The sequence below is a fragment of the Ambystoma mexicanum genome, chromosome 4p (genome assembly GCF_040938575.1).
Source record: "Ambystoma mexicanum isolate Mex_15411 chromosome 4p, UKY_AmexF1_1, whole genome shotgun sequence".
NCBI lineage: Eukaryota > Metazoa > Chordata > Amphibia > Caudata > Ambystomatidae > Ambystoma > Ambystoma mexicanum.
Window position 1 is genome coordinate 940,493,825 of NC_090927.1, and position 12,539 is coordinate 940,506,363.

Sequence of the window (12,539 nt, forward strand, 5' to 3'; positions counted from 1 at the left end):
GGTGGCCTGATCCTGAAGCCCTAGATCCGGATTTCATTAATATCCTGGAAGAACAAGAACAGCACTAGCGAGCAACAACACTTACCTGTGAAGTAACCGGTCTTGAATCCACCCTGCATTTTGCTTACCTCACCCATCTCCGGGTTTCACCGTAACCTGCAAGGGAGAAGGAACAAGGTCAGCATTAACAAAGCACTTACCTGGGCAACCAGCGCTTCTATCACTCATCACTCCGGAACATCACTGCAACCTGTAGAAAGAGAATAGAACACAGGTTAGCAATTAACACCAATAAACAGTGCAGCGCTTCGCGCATCAATAACTAACCGTGGTCCTCACCATCGGCATGGCAACACTGAGATTGCAACCATCCCTGCGAAAACAAAAAGAGACATTGTTAGGTAACAGAGTAGTGGAGCAGGACGCCGAGAAGACAGACAAAACGGAGGGAAAGAAAGAGACTGAATAAAGACGCAAAAGACATTATAACTCACCTGGAAGACAGCAAGCAGAGTCGGAGTCATAGCCGTTCTGGACTCGACATAAGGGCACACGGACCAATGAAGCAATTAGGTCCACGGAATACCCGCACCAACAACGCACCCCTGCACAGAGACGCAGGACGGAGAGTTCAATGCACAAAACCCTAAGGTAAGCAATAACCCTAAGGGAGGGGATTTGGACCAGAGGCAGGTGGGAGTCCACCCATCACAGAACCAGTATCTTAACCCTCCATTCTTCTGTTATAGGTTCTACCCAATGTCTGCACATAACCAAGCAGAGAAGGGTCTGGGATAGCGCTTAGACCTCCATCCAGTATCACATGGCTCCCCTGTGGATACCAGGTGAGTGTAACAGGGCCCTGCATTTGTGCCTGGTGGAGGCATCCCTGTTTCCATGCTTCAGAGCACTTGTTCTGCCCTCTTCATCAGATGCAACTGTGGAAAAGCAGGCACAGTACACAAACATCAGTGCACTGCACAAATTTGTTTGTGACAATACCAACATTCACATGAAGGGAACACCCATCAACTTCCACACACACACGTACATGCAATCCACATCCATGCAGACACATGCCTGACCATCACTCCAGACATTCACATAAGGCGACTTGCCACTGTCACAACCAATCAATTGTGTAGGCTTCACACACATAGTTCATTTGCACATGCACATGTCAGCATGTGACAGCAACAAGCAAATACACATGTCATGCACACACATCAACTTAGAGGGCCCAAGCAGTGTAATGACCAATCACATCAGAGATCTGTGAACTTTAATTCCTCTACATGACTAAGCCAGACATCCAAATGCATGTGTTGCATCCAGATGTAAGTAATGGCCAGTCACTCATTCCCATCTTTGGCAAATACACATTTACAACATGCAAGCACATGACATGGGCAACACTATCTCAACTGTCACACTTGTCACACTGGCACGTATCGGACACAAGTAATAAAACATGTGCCCGTGATATTTAATTCAAAATACAGATCGTCTCAATGCTCACATGGAGAGAAATGTCTGGGGCATACACGCAGATATCTGTCTCAGAGGCATACTTGCTGCAAGCCTAAGGGACTCACTGCCAACATGTGGCGACAAGCACATGCACAATAGAGCATTGCGCCACATGAATACTCACCAATTGACTCCTGACATTCCTGTAACTGGCATACCTGGGTGTGCAGCACTGGGTAAAACTTCTCCAGGACCTGCATGTTGTTATTTGACATTGATCACATGTGTACACAGTGCACTTCTGCAGTGACACCAGCCTGGATGTATCCCAGGGCCTTGCTGTGGGTCCTGGATTTCAGTTCCTCCCAGTATTTGTGCACGGTCTTGATGGTGTGGGATGCCACCCCCTCCATGTTGATGGCATCCGTTATCCTAACAAAGATCTGCTCATCTCCTTCCTTGGTGCATTGCATCACTGGGTTGAAGAGAGCATCATAATGCTCCAGGACCTTCTCCACCAGGATGTCAACTTACTTGGCAGGGAAGCTGACAGCCCTCTGCCTCATTGCCATGGGGTTGCCACTCTCGTCTGAAGATGATGGTGCAGACATTGCAACCCCTGAGGCAGGTGTGGGTGGGCAAGGGTGTCTTGGAGCTGGGCTGTGGAGCGGTGGTGGTGGTATGACACAGTGGGAGTCTGATGAAGCAGCTGAGGTGGTCACAGGGCCAAGGATAGGAGTATTAGCAATGGCTTGAAGTAGGCACTCCAAACGCAATGCAGGTGGGCAGCCGGCACACACACCCTGGACAGGTATCAGCAGATGGCTAAATAGGAGGCAGCACAGGGCAATAGGAGGCAGGTAAAAAGGTATGGAGGCAGGAGCTTGATTCTTCTGCGTATTATTCGTATGGCAGCTAGAAACAGAGTGACAGGACTTTGCGTATAAAAAATTAATGTGGAGATGTAAAATCCCATGAATGGCCCTCAGCATGTAACTTACAAGATGCACACTGCACGCTGGCATTGAGCACGCCAGAATCGGGGATACATAAGTACATGTAGAATCAAATCCGACTGTGCTTGCAAAGGGAAAGAGATGGACAAGTGGAGTACTGTGAATTTTGGGGTGTCACGCAATCCGTTCACTTCAGGGACCGTACAAACATCTTATTTTGGAGGGGTATTTGCCTTTGCGCATATGCATGTCTACTTTTGTATTTTTCAAGGCTAACGGTGAGTCGCGTATGCATCTTTTTTTTACGACTCTGAGTGCCCCTATGTATGGCGTACAACTATTCTTACCTTTAGTGTAGCTTCCCGGGCTTTGCGTAAGCATTTTTGTCTTGCTGGGTGCCACTGCATACTGCGTACCATTGTTCCCTTTTACAGAAGCTATCTAGGTCTAGCAAATAGATTTTTAAACATTTTTGGGGTAACTGTGCATTATGCATCCCGTATTTCTGACACCTGGGGTACTTTTAAGCCTTGCTGGACCACAGAAGTATGTCATCAATCACATACACCCCCCCCTCACTCTAATTGCCTTGGATAATTGTTTGGTGTGATTGCATTTTTCACTTACACCTGAAACATGAATAGAAAGGCCCAAGATGGAAAGGGGTCAGAGGTGTCCGGCGTCAGGGACCTCCTGCAAAAGCAGGTGTCCAGGCCCAAGGGTCCAGGGACCTCCTGCGGAAACAGCTTTCCCAGGCCCAAGGGTCCAGGGACCTCTTGCGGGAGCAGCTGTCCCAGGCCCAAGGGTCCAGGAACCTCCTGCAGAAGCAGCTGTCCCAGCCCTGCAGGATAAGGGACGTGCAGCTGAAACAGATGCCCCAGCACTGAAAGTTAAGGGATGTGCAGCTGAAGCAGCTGTCAAAGCCCCGAAGGGTAAGGGACATGCAGCTGAAGCAGCTGTCCCAGTCCCATGGGGTAATGCCATGCCCCATGCCACTAGTGGTCTGGCATCTGGAGCCCAGATTGGTCCCGGCCACACAGGGTCAACACCAACACTATGTGGCAAGAAGGCAAAGCTGCACAAGAGGAAAAGGCTCATCCCCATGGCATGGCACAGGACACTGGCATGTCGAGGAAGAGGAACTTCCATGATGATGAACTCCAGATCCTCATGGATTCCATGACATGTGCCTGCAACCGGGGAGTACACATCCACCTGCTCATTGTATGTGCACTGGCAGCATGTCACGCATGAGATCAACGACTTAGGGTTTGAGAAGCGCATTGCTGCTCAGGTAGTGAAGCACTGGAATTACCTCACCCATCCTACCAAGTCCAAGCTGCTTGTCAAACTCACCTCAGCTCTGGCAACTGGAGGGAGGTCACCAGAGGAGGAGGAGCTGACCCAGCATGAAGAGCCTATGAGCAAATTCATTCTAATGGAGCAGGTGCAAGGCATGGGAGGCATGTCGAATTACGAGGGAACATGCATCCTGAGTGCATGTATTGAAGCATCATCAAGATGAATGCGGATGATACCCAGCTCATTTCCAGGCTACCCTCGGCCTCCTCTTCTCCTTCCCTCATCTCTGACTGTCTCTCTGCTATCCAGTAATGGTGTGCCGCCAACGACCTCTGCCTTAATGCCAGTAAGACTGAGATTCTACTCATCGGCACACCCACTCCCTCCTTCCCTGCAGCTCTCTGGCCGGCGTCTCTTGGCCCTCCTCCTGTTCCTACCTGCAAGGCCAAAAACCTCGGGGTCATCTTCGACTCCACACTCTCATTCTCTCCTCACATTTCTGACGTTTCTAAGAAGTCACACTACCAGCTGCACCTCCTCAGAGGTATCCTTCCTTTCCTCTCCTTCCCCCAGAAGCTCACTGTCTCCAGAGCCCTGGTTCTCTCGAAGCTGGACCACTGTAACAGCCTCTATCTAAATCTGCCTGCCTCTACTCTCCGCCCTCTGCAACTTATCCAGAACAGGACTGCGAGACTTGTCCTTGGCCTCAAGCCCAAGGGACGTATCTCTCCAGGACTGAAAGCGCTACACTGGCTCCCTGTGGGTGCGAGGATTAAGTTCAAAACCCTCTGCATTGTCCAAAAGGCCTTCTGGGGCCTGGGGCCAAAATACCTTCAACTCTCCCTTCCTAAATATCTTCCTTCTCGAGCACTTCGCTCTTCCACCTCCAACTCCCTCAGGGTCAGCCGCTTCTCCAAGCAACGAGTTGGGGGGAGATCTCTCTCCGCAGCAGGGGCCTCCCTCTGGAACAGCCTTCCTGCCTCCCTGAAACTTGAGGAGAACCATCTCCGGTTCCGGAAGCACCTCAAAACCTTCCTCTTTTCTTCTGCTTTCTCTCCCCCTCTCCCCTGCTAAACCACTGATACTGTACTGAATCAGCAACGGGGCCACTCACTAACCCTGGTCCTTGGCCCAGCCACTCTCCCCTGCACTGCCTTCCTTGCTACCCCTGCACTGCGGGACTGTCTCTGTATCGCTACAGCCCCCCCCAGCACTTGTTCTGCACTTATCTTGCACTTGCCACTAGCTGGCCCTCTTTCATTACTAACCCTGTATTGCACTTTCCCCTCTCCCTTCCCCCTTGCACTTTTCCTGTCCCCCCCACCCATGCACTTGCGCGGTCTGAATGACACCTGGCCTAGTAGGATCGTTGTCTGTCTCCCCTTGTTCCCCCCTCCCTGCCTCGTCGCGCCTTGAAACACTTGTGTATAGGCGCATTACAAATGCCATATCATATCATATCATATCATGAATGAGTGTGGTTCTCATCTGGCTGCATTTGAATGACTGCCCTGGGTAACCATGTCATGGTGTACTGACTCCTATCCAGTATACTCAAGAGTGGATACAAACCATGTGCCGTACATCAGTTGAAGATTCCCATGTGACAGTACTCATCCCACACTAGCCTACCCACTAAACATCTGAAACATAATACCACATCATGCCCTCTTGTTAGTTGCATCCTTGATGTCAGTGACTCTTATCTGCTAGACATGTGCTTGTGTCTGAGAAACGAGTTATATTTCATGCACTGTAGGGTATAGATTCTCTATTCACACATGTACGTAGGTGCTTCCATGCTACATAGAACATCCAAGATGACAAACAAAATGCCTTACTACGTGCAATGAGTGAGTATGCATATGTCTAAAGTGTGCACATCCCCGCTGCCGCTATAGCACTGACTCCTGAGTGAAATCCTTGTGAGGCCTGATCCCTGCTACCCTCCCACACTCAGAATACACTCCATGGGATCATGCCCCTGTGTCTCTTGTGGTTCACTGTACATTGTGCCTATCTCTAACTCCATTTACTTACTCTCTCCACCTTACAGACCTTGGCTAGGTGTTACTCTTACAGTCAAACATCAACTGGGGCTGTTTCCTTTTTTCCACACTTAAGGCATGTTCCCATTGTGTACAGGCCCTGTGCCAGGTCAACTCTGGTGTGGTATGTGATGGATGCAGACTTTGATGTGAATATGTGAGACTACCTTTTGACATTTCATGTAATGGCACGTCACGTAGTCACATGACTATGCTCATTTCATTGGTATTAGTCAACAATTAGCTGTGCCATGTGCCATAGTGTGCTTCCTAACAACCCTGTTTGCTGGCAATGTTTCCACTGGCAGCATGGCCCTGAGCAGGGAATGTTGTTGCCAGTCTGCATATGTCATGATCAGATAGCTTCTTGTACATAGTGTGTGGATGTTGTTTCTCTCATGGTGACATGCCCTGCATTGTGTTCATGACAAAAATGTGATACACATTTTTACTATAGACACAATGCACATGGCTCCTCGTGTCTTTTTCTGTCCATGTACAAGTGAGGAGGCTCCAGATGCAGAGGATGAGGAGGAAAAGGAGGAAGAAGAGTATGTGGCGGTTCAGACCACCAGTGGAAGATGAAGTATGGCAGGCCATGAGAATCCACAGGTGCCTTTGACGTCCATACTCCCAATGCCCTTCACTAGGCACTGTCACTCCTGTACCTAATTTGGAAACACAGTTCCAGGTGAAGATGATGTGGGATTCACACCATACAGCCGCAGTCAGCAGGTAAGCATGAGCACTGCCTTGCATGTTGAGCATGCGTGATTGGTCACCATGTTTGCTGCATGTGTAACTTAACTTATATGTTCTTTGCATGCTACCATGTCGGTATGAGTATTTTAGTGATACTCATGTCACTGTGTTACCTACTTTGGTCAATTCACCCATGGCCGCATCTACTGTGGTGTTGTGCATTGGCCATCTTCAATCCAGGCAGTGTACTCCTTGATGTGGCAATTCCTGGGTTTTCCCTTTCAGTGTCACTCTCTCTCCCTCTCTCTGTTGTGATATGCTGCACTCCTGGGCAGATCACAATCTATGCCCGTTCACCCTCTTGCACTCTGTGGTGCTTCTGCAGTTGGTGCTCTCTGCATGGTTTCTGTATCAAATCATGTCTTGTCATGGATGTTTATCTTGTCTCTGTTGTTACTATGCATGTAATTGCATTTAGGGGAAGCGTCTCCCGCTGGTGTGCATTGTACGCAAGACAGTTGGGTACCCTGTGCATGTAAATGAAGGGCATTAACAGACGCTTGTGTGGTGTTTGCATGGGAGTCTTGCACTGTGTGTGATCACTTGTTTTGTGGGTCACCAGTACTTCTTCATGGTTGGATGTTTCACAGTGTGTGTGCTTCTGATGATAGGTCTGGGCATTGTGTTGTTTTGATGGATTGGTGGGGCCACTGGTTTCATATTCTAAATTTTGGAAGTTCAAACTGTGTCTGCCTTTCATGGGTGTTAGGAAGCGGGTTGCATGGCTGGCTGTGTGTGGGCTGTGACAGGTGTTGATGGTCATGCTGGTGTGTGTCTCATAGCACTTTGAGCAATGTTCGTGGGGTTATGGATCAACAGCACTTTTGGGCTCTCTTGCTTATGGATCAACAATTACGGTATGCAGCACTACTTAAAAGCCACACACATGTGAAGATGTATGCATTTTTTGGATGCTATGTTGTGTAAAAGCACATTAGGTTTAGTGGTGTTGGTGCTTTCACATGCATGTACCATGCATGCTGCACCATGGTGTTTTCAGCTTCAAGTTGACCACAGCTGAGTGAATGATACTGCTGCATTCATTTGAATGCAGTATTTGACCAATTGTATACTGTCACAATGAAGTCTCCATTGGCCATGCACTTTTTGTTTGCATCCTACATTTAGCATGCATTTATACTTGTATGCTGTATCACATTGCTTTGTGTTGTCTTCTTATGTCTTACATGCCAATTGCCACGGTGGCTAGCCTTCCATTACAACATCAGTCTCGGTGAATTGATGAATCCATGCTGGGAGTGAAAGAGGTGGGTATTTGTGTACTTGCATTCCTGTGTCTTGCATCATGGCTGCGCTCTACAGAATGTGCAGGCAACTTGCAAACCCATTCACTGTATCTTCTTCCCCTACTCCTTCACAGTCCCTTTGTAATGCACTCGCCTCTCACTTTAAAAAAAAAAAAAAAGCCAGGACATAGTGAACATGCTTGTGACACGCTCTTCCAACAGAACCCTCATCTCTGCCCCCTACCATTCACCCTACTCTTTCCTCCTTCTGCTCCTTCGCTCTTGTCTCCGCTGAAGAAGTCAAAAGAGTTGTCAACTCCATGAAGGTCTGTTCCAAACAGGTGGGCCCATGCTCATCCACAACCATCAAAGGCAACATCTCCTACCTGCTCTTGCTGATCTCTGCAATCACTCCTTGACTTTTCCATCCTCTCTCGGGCACTCTTTTGTGTGCCCCATCCTCACAATACCATCTGCAGACCCTTACTGCCCAGCCAAAAACAGCCCCATTTCAATCACCCCTTTCCGGGGGAAACTGCTCAAGAAATTTGCCCTCCCCCAAATCAGCACCCATAACATAATTGTTGGTGCCCTACATGTACACCAGTATGGATTCAAGGCTTCATGAGCCAGGGACACTGCTCTCCTGAACACCCGTGAAGAACTGCTCTCATCCCTCAATTTCTAATCCCCTGCTGTCCTCATGCTCCTTGATCTCTCATCTGCATTTGACACAGTGAACCATTCCATCCTCATCAAATGGATCCATGTTACAGTTGGTATCTTGGAGCGGGCAGTGGACTGGCTTAGCTCATTCCTAATCAAGCATTCCTCCCAAAAAAATTCTGGGACCTATCTCCTCCCCTACTTACTCCTACACATGTTGCATCTTCCAGGGCTCCATTCTTTTGCCCTGCATCTTTAACATATACATTTCCTTGCTGGAACTTCATAACTTCATTCTCCCACACATTTCAGTGCTAACCTGATGACACACAACTCTTCTGCAAAGTGCCTACTGACAGACTTGCACCTTCCTTCATCCCTGACTGTCTCTCCACCTTCCTGCCCTGGTGCACTGCAAATGACTTCAGCTTGTACGACAGCAAAACCGAGAGTCTCTTTATTGGATCCCTGCAGTCTACCTTTTCCCTTCACTCTGGCCTTCCTCCATTGCCTCGCACCTTACCCCCTCTTTGGAAGCCAAGGATCTTGGAGTCATCTTCGACTCCACCCTTTCCTTCATCCCTCATATTCTGGACATTGTCAAGAAGTTCCACTTTCAGCTCTTCCTTCTCAAAGTAACTCTACCCTTTCACACCTTCCCTGAGGGATTCAATGTTACCCGTGCTCTGGTTGTCTCCAGGCTACACTAATGGAACAGCCTCCTCCTTAATCATCCTTCGTCCACCCTGCTTACCCAGAATAGGGCAGCAAGACTTATACTTGGCCTCAGGCCCAGGGACCGCATCTCTCCTGCCCTACAAAGCCTTCACTGGCTCACAGTCTCAGCACAGATTCAATTGTAATCCCTAGCCCTCTGTATCATCCACAGGGCTATTTGGGGCTGGGGACCATTCTATCTTCAATGCCTCCTGATCAAATACTCCCCTTCTAGACTCCTGCATTCCTCTGGCAACAACTCCCTGCGTGTGAAGCGGTTTGCTAGACAAAAAGCTGGTAGTCGATCAGTTTCCTCGGTGGGCTGCTTTCTGTATAACAACCTTGCTCTCCCTCTGCATCGTGAGCAGGACCTCCTTAAATTCCCAATAAGCCTCAAGTCCTTTCTCTCCTCCTCTTGCTTTTCCTCCTCTCTTTCCTGCTAATCACACAGTAGCGTGACATGTGCAGGACCCTTATGTATCATCAGTGCCTTGACCCCCCCACATCTCTCCTCCAGTCCACTATGTATGTACTGCACTTGCTCACGCTCAGCCTCACCACAGGAGGTTACACTTAGGTTGATCTTTTCAAATCTTAGCACTTCACCCTAAGCACTTCTCCATGAACACCTCAGAATCTTTTCCCTTACCCCTCCCCTGTACACTTGCATGTTCTGAACACGCACAAGGCATATCAAGGTTTGTCTCCCCTCCCAGTTATACTCATGATTTGTTGTAATATTGATTATATTATTTATCTATTTTGTAATTCATAGTCTACCTTCCTCTGTCCCCACCATGTTGCCCTGTGTGCACTTTGAAACAGTTTGGGTAATTGTTAAGTGCATAACAAGTGACCAATACATACATTTATTTTTTTTTAAAAAATGTGCTCCCATGACTGTGTTCAGTGCACTGTCCCAATATTACGTAGGTGAAGACATGCCTTGTCATGTCATTGGTAGTCTCCCAGGGGTGTCCCTGCTTTTTTGTGGGATCAATTATCTGCAAATGTGATGTCTTCTCAGTTTCATCCAGCATGTTGGCGGATGTGTGTGTTGTGTATGTGCCATCATCTAGTGAATGAGGATATGAGACATGAACATTTGCTGCATGTCATTGAGGGGGATAGGCAGTGTGCGGCATGTTGTTGTTTGTCAGAATGTGTGTTTTGTGTGTTTGATTTGCACGCAGTGTGCATTTGATTCTGTATGTGTGCTGGGACACATGTTGATGGTTGTCTTGTGAGTTGTTGTTTGCATGTGTTGTAGGTCACAGAGGGGTTCCCGTGGGTCTTGGATTTTTTGGTGCATGGATGTGTTAGCTGCACTATGTTTCATTTTGTTCATTGTGTGCAGACCCTTCCATCAGGGAATGATGGCTATTTCATGGGATAAAATTTGACTGTTAACTGCATGCCATTGATGTGATAATTTTTGTAGGTCGCACTGTTTGTCACAATTGTCTAAGACCTATTGTGAATAGTTGTATTGTGGATGTGGTTTATTGTGGTCATTATGCCATGGTGAGTAACTTGTGGGTCAAAACTGCACTGCTTTTCTACACCCCACAATAGGAACATGTTTGTGCGCATCATGCAAAATCTAGGACACGTGTGCAGACATTTGCAATTGTGGTTGTTGTATTTTGTGTCCATGTAAATTGTTTAGGCTATGTATGGCTTGCAGCTCAGACATGATGTTTCAGGATTAATTGTTTCTTACACATTTGAGTGGTATGTTAGTTAGTCAGATCCACCAGAGCACAAGAGGACCACTACAGCGGGATAGTGTGCAGTATAAATATCATTTTACATTACATATGGGATGGTTTTGATGACACAGGTGATTTTATGAAATGGGTGGCATGGTGGTAGTGGAGTACTCCCTGTTCAATGTGTTCATTTTTGAAACACAATATTAAATGTCTTTTAGTTCTAAGCGCACAATTTGGCACTTCCAAGGGCACTTTCTCGGGGTGGTTTTGTGGGCACAGTGGATTGGCCCATTGTCATCATTAAATGTCACCTGTTATTTACCGGGATCACATGCACTCCACATGGGAGGGATTTTAGGTGAAATATGATTGCACAAGCTGGGTACATGCACTCTCTCCACGTGCCCTTTGCCAAGCTATACGCAAGCAGGGGGCCTGTGAATTGGGTGCCACTATCATATTCACCGGGATGCCACACCGTGTTGCAATATTGTGCAGGACACATACTGCCACAATGATTCTGTAGACTACTGGTTGTGCATATAGCAGCACACCACCAGAGTGGTCAAGGGAGGAGAAACGTGATTTGAGCACTCCGAATATGCACTCCACTATACCCTGAGGTGCAAAATGGGCAGTGTTGTATTTTACTTCAGCAGGTGTGTTGGTGTTGCATATGGGCGTCATCATGTACGTGCTCAGAGGGTAGGCACTGTCCTCTGTAGAGGTGAGAATGGTTGTCATTGTCATTTGTTAACAGTGTGTATTGGTCTGTGTGCAACATGCATGCATGTGCATGGTCATTCATACTCATCAATGAGCCATATGTTGCCATGGTTTCCAGCTTTCTGGGCCCGGTGTAGAGGGGGCATCCTGAAGATGTAACTATCATGCGTGCTTCCAGGATAGTTGGCATACACTGCGATAATGATACCCTTGTCAACACACACAACCTGTAGCGTGATGGAGTGTCAGTTTTTCCAGTTGCAGTAGATGTGCTCTGTTCCTCGAGGTGGACGTAGAGCAACATGTGTGCAATTAATGGCACCTAGCACTTTTGAAAAGTGTGCCACCCTATAAATATCCTTGACCACTGCTTGCCTTTCTGCAGGTGTTCTGAGCATATAGATATGCCGGAAGACAGAAGGATGTGCAGTTATTATTGGCAACCCCTGGTGCAGGCAGTGTGACTGAGTGGCTTGAGAGATACCACAGACTATGGCGGTGGTCTGCTGCAATGAGCATGTGGCCAAAAGATGAAGAACAGTGAGCACTTTTTGCAAGGGGCTCAGTGCTTAGGTGAACATGATGGGTGATGTGAGGTCATATTCCCACTCCGTGACCAGGTCTAGGATGATATGGGGGGAACCTATACCTGTCATAGACCTGGTCATCTGGCATCCCAAAAAGACTGGTCCTTGGGTGGAAGATCCAGGCCCTGGCCATCCTCCTCATCATGTGTTCCAGGATGACTGCTGCAACAAATGGTGCATTCATCATGGCTGTATACGGGCTTTGGTTGATCGCACATGCTTTTTACGCATTTGTTAGTGTGTGCATTGACGTATATTCAACGCGGATTTGTGGTGGGTTTTCCCATGCCGGCTTTCTCTGTATTCCATGAATACATTTGTTTTGCTTGTGTATGGTCGGTGC